Here is a 5,000-nt window from a genome sequence, read left to right as displayed (position 1 = left end):
GTCCTGTTTCTTCCCTTCTGTTCTACAAGATTAACCAGATCCGAGAGGATGGCATAGGTAGGAGTAATACATAATACATAGCCCGATCGAAGGACATAAGAATAATCATCATCATCATCATCATCATCATCATCATCATCATCATCGTCAACATCATCATCGTCACTTCCCTTCTGTTCTACAAGATTAACCAGATCCGAGAGGATGGCATAGGTAGTAGTAATAGATAATTAGCTTGCTACATAGGGGGAACTAAATTAATTGGGACAGCACACATCGATCTTGAGAGGGGTCCTCAACATTCACGGTTGTTGGCAGCAGCCCGATCGATGGACATCGCGGATTAATAATAATAATAATAATAATAATAATAATAATAATAATAATAATAATAATAATAATAATCGTCACTTTTTTTTCAGTCTTATTTAGCTAAGCACAAGTGCTCTACAAATTGCTGAGCTCGAAAACCAAAATTGATTTAAGGGAAGTTAAAGCTGATCAAGTTAAATGTCGACGTTGGGTTTTTGATGGGAGAGGAAAACCGGAGTAGCTGGAAAGCAACAAAGCAGACAACCAAAAGCAATCTACCGACAAATGAGGGACAATGCTCTCACCAAGTTTCGAAAATCTATGGGAGAAAATGAAAATGATCTTATAAATACATTAAAATAAACATATGATTGTGTATACACGAGGAGAAAAGTCTTTCTTTTGTGTCTTTTAAGAAGGACGATTTCTTGCGGTCTGTGTCGATTGGATGAGGAAAAAAAGTACCTTCTCTTCCAAATGGCTCCAAATTTACATTTGAAAGGAAACAACATGGCGGAGGAATTCGCACTCTGGCTGTACATTTGAATTGCTAATTAATACTAAATTATGCAGTTTTTTTCCTGCCACGTTCCAACTCAGGAAACTCGATGGCGAAACGAAATTTTTGAGATTTACGCCATTATTATGGCTCTTTTTCCTGAAGAATTGATACCCATGTTGGATAGTTGTGTTATGGAGGTCTTGTTAAAAACTTTATAGTCGAGGTTCCGTCTCTATCATGTTATCAAAGGGATTAGCTGATGATTGCAAAATGGCGAACGAGACACTTGATCGAGGAATAAAATTTCAAGGTGTTTCACAACAAATGCTTTTAAACAGGTATTTTGACAACAATTCTATACAACTCATATTTCTTGTTTCCGTCAAGCAGTGCTTGATTTACAATGTAGTAAAATTACCTAATATCAAACAAGATATACATGATATTTCAATTAATTTATGCCAGTGTAAAATACCACGGTCAAGTCATTATAATGACTTATTTTATGTCTCATCATATCTATTGATATAATATTTGTGCTTGAAGACGTTTTTTGTAACTTTTTTATAGACTGATCATTGCAAAGTCGGGGCGTAATAAATACAGTTTATTATTTACTATGACAAATAAGTACACAGCACAGTGCTAAAAAAATAGGATTTGGATTTAAATCACAGACTTGAAAGAATCGATTTCCCCATACCACATATCACTTATTTATAATAGGTTCATTAATCTTTATAATCATTATTTTGTGTTTATTATTTATTACTTCACTTTCATATTCCTGGGGATGATTGATGGGGATACCAGTCTTGCAGCAGATGCATTGCTCAAAGAGCCAACGCAGCCAACAGGTAATGTACACAAAAGTATCAATACCAAAAAAAATGGTTTATTGCACTATTTAATATGTCATTATTAAACAGGTATTTCAAATTTACATTAATCTGTCAGGTGTCATTGATCAAGATGATGATTTGATGAGCTCGTTTTCGTGTCCTCATCAAGAAGATAAGAAAGAACTGCCAGCCAATACAGGTAAGCAGTTTGATTGGTCTATTACTTTTTGCTTCCCTACAATGACAATTACATTAGAGATGAGTTTCTTCTCTGTAGAAAGAAATTACAGTACAGGCATTTGCACTTATCCATACCAAGGCGACTGTTTACCCAAATAGAGCTCTGACAGAACTCCAGCCAATGGTATACAGTCAAAATTCATTTTGACATCCATTAGACTCGCAAGTCATAAAATGTGCAACTACTCAACTGTTCTTGATTCTTTCAGAGATATTTCTGTGCCCCTTTATTCTGCATCATAAAAAAATATCTCAGTCACAGACCTATTCCATGTATCAATGCCATGACTCTTCCAACTAAACCATTTCAATCTTGAAATATTTTTGGACGTTTTTATATTTAAAGTGCAAACAAGAGACAGTCATAGCACATTGTTTTGGGGTACGATTTCAGACTGCAGCGTTGGAATTTGTCAGCATTTGTAATCCCATGTTTTGTTTTGTTCATAGACTAGCCAAGCATTTTAAATAAGCTTTACAAAAAAATCACTGGTCCTGACTTGAGTGTTACTGTTGACGAGAAAACAGCCTTGGTAGATGCTATGCTTGTCTACAAAAATCCAGCGTTTGATGAAACACGGCACTTCACATTACACTCTATTCAGTTAACTCCGTTAATAATAAAGTTCGGTAACCAGCCTGCATTGGATGTAGGTGGACCGAAGAGAGATTGGTTTTATTTGGAAAATCACACATTAACTCAATTGGTAACTTACAAGTAGTATGTGAGTTACATTTCATTTATCACATATGATATTCACGTTAATTGAGAAAGAATTTTTTTTTTTTTGCCTACATTAGGTAAAAAACAGGCAGCTCCTTGTGGAAAGCTTAATGCTTCACACAGTACTAAACAAGAAAACGGTGCTGCTTGGTCAACTAAGACAAGGCCTTCAAACCCTTAAGGTCTTGGATCACATGATAAAGGCACCCACAGTATTTGAGGGTCTGTTCCTCTGTTGCGGTAAAGAATTGACCAGTTCTCAAGTGATAAGTTGTTTGCAATTTCGTGAAGAAAATGCACATGGTGAAACACGAGACCACTTACTCAAGTACATCAATGAGTGTACAAGTGAAGGTAAGATTACATTGGGAGTTAGGAAACATTAAAAGTTGAGGCAAAAAAATATCTATAAAAATGACACAGATATCTCATATAATTTATATACAGTACATATAAATCAGATTTCAATCATACCTCTCATGAAATTTAGTATTATTTATGAACATTTCTTACAAGAAAAAAAAAACATTTCATAGATATTGTGTGCACTAACCCACCAGTTCTTGTCAAAAATACTATTCACACGAAATGCCTGTGACCATAGCAAATTTGATGACATGTCATGTTAGTGCAATTCATCTAATATGGGTAGTTTTTACCATGTCATGATAACATCTCTTTGTTCCTACAGATCTAAAGAACTTCTTAAGATTTGTGACTGGTTCTTACCTTTTACCACGAGGGAATATATCTGTGGTGCTCAGTGATGAAGGAGAGTGCATATTTGAATCAACCTGTCTTCTTGAAATTCATCTTCCCAGATCGTTTATTGGCTATAAGCAATTTAGCTCAGTCATGAAGGCTATTTGTGATCCTGGAGTGGGGGCATTTAATGTCCTCTAAATTGCCTTGATCAAAGCAGATGATGTCATATGCAAATAGTTGTTACTGTTATTAATGAAATGTTACTTATATATTTCTGGAAATGGTAAAGTGGTCCTATTCCATTGCCCTATGACGCTATGACGTCACAGTATGTTTACAGAGGGGAACTGAATCGCCGAACATGATAGAATCTCTGACTAAATCTTTCTCTTCTCTCAAGTTATCTACCTCCAATATCTTTTATGTGTCAGTGTTTATCGTTTAAAAAATGCAATTTTGTCATGTCTTCCTTTGTGTTGTTGTCATTATGCCTCCCCCCTAGCGACCATGATCCTTAGCGTGAAAACAATAGATTGTTTCGAACTGACATCATAGTGTTATGGGGAAATTATAACTTGTTTTGAAAAAGCTGTTTCATAAAATCATCACTATTTTATTTTATTTTTATTATTTTGTAAGTGAATTTTAACATGAATGACTTCTTTATGATTTTGTATAGTAGAGAAATTACCCAGCTTCACAGTATGTAGGGCTAAATTACGGCACAAAACGGTTTGAAATGGTAGCGACGATGATGAAAAGAATTTTTTGTTTTGCTCTAATCTGGACAAAACTGAAGCAATTTCAAATCTGAGCCCAGATTCGAAGGCTACAATCTTCGTTTGAATATTGCAACTTTCGAAACAAACCCCTAATGAAATTTATAACAAACTGAACCTTTGAACCTCAATAAGAACGCATGAGCTGGTTTGACTGTGAACTGTACCACGGATATGGTTCTGTTGCACGCTTTATGATATAGACATCAGTATTTTTCTTTAAATTTCATATGTACCTCCATCCAGGATACAAGTGACATTTTCCATGTCTTCACTCGGAACGATATCGATGACGTCACTTGTAAGATTTTCCCCCTCAGCTCAGAAGTTTTCGCTCATGTTTTTGTCTACAGCATAAAAAGGAACATTACACTACAGGGGGCCCACACAATCGGATGTGTAGCCGATTGTTATTTTATAGTAAGTGTACTGGATTTACCGTTTGATTCACCTATAGCGATATATCGTTAACTATGTATGTAAATCAATGATAAATAAACGTTGAATTACCTTACCTGTGGTTTATAGTCGTCCTTTTACCTCAAAAAAAAAAAAAAAAAAAAAAAAAAAAAAAAAAAATATATATATATATATATATATATATTTTTATATATATATATATATATATATATATATGGAACAGTCAACGGCGAACTCAAATTCATTCAACATCGCTCAAAAAACCGCTTTTGAGCTATTACACGTTGGTTTGAAGATATTAATTTTATCTTTTACCATCGTGTAATATCCTCTTTATATTCCATTGACTGAGAGTGGCTGTTGATGAATGCGTGAACTTCCAAGTATAGATCAAGTATTTCACTTGCTCTCAAGGGATCTATGGCAGTGGACATTTCATGTTCTTGAGCTATGTCAACAGGAGAAACAGTTTCCGG

The 5,000-nt window shown here is 34.8% G+C and overlaps 1 pseudogene; it reads right to left on the bottom strand.

The window, feature by feature from the left end:
- Nucleotides 1-4,835: 4,835 nt before the first annotated feature.
- LOC137986515 (uncharacterized) overlaps nt 4,836-5,000 on the bottom strand; it is a 2,261-nt pseudogene continuing 2,096 nt past the window's right edge.

Source organism: Montipora foliosa, unplaced genomic scaffold (genome assembly GCF_036669935.1).
Source record: "Montipora foliosa isolate CH-2021 unplaced genomic scaffold, ASM3666993v2 scaffold_219, whole genome shotgun sequence".
Lineage (NCBI taxonomy): Eukaryota > Metazoa > Cnidaria > Anthozoa > Scleractinia > Acroporidae > Montipora > Montipora foliosa.
This window is presented reverse-complemented; position numbering and strand designations above follow the sequence as displayed.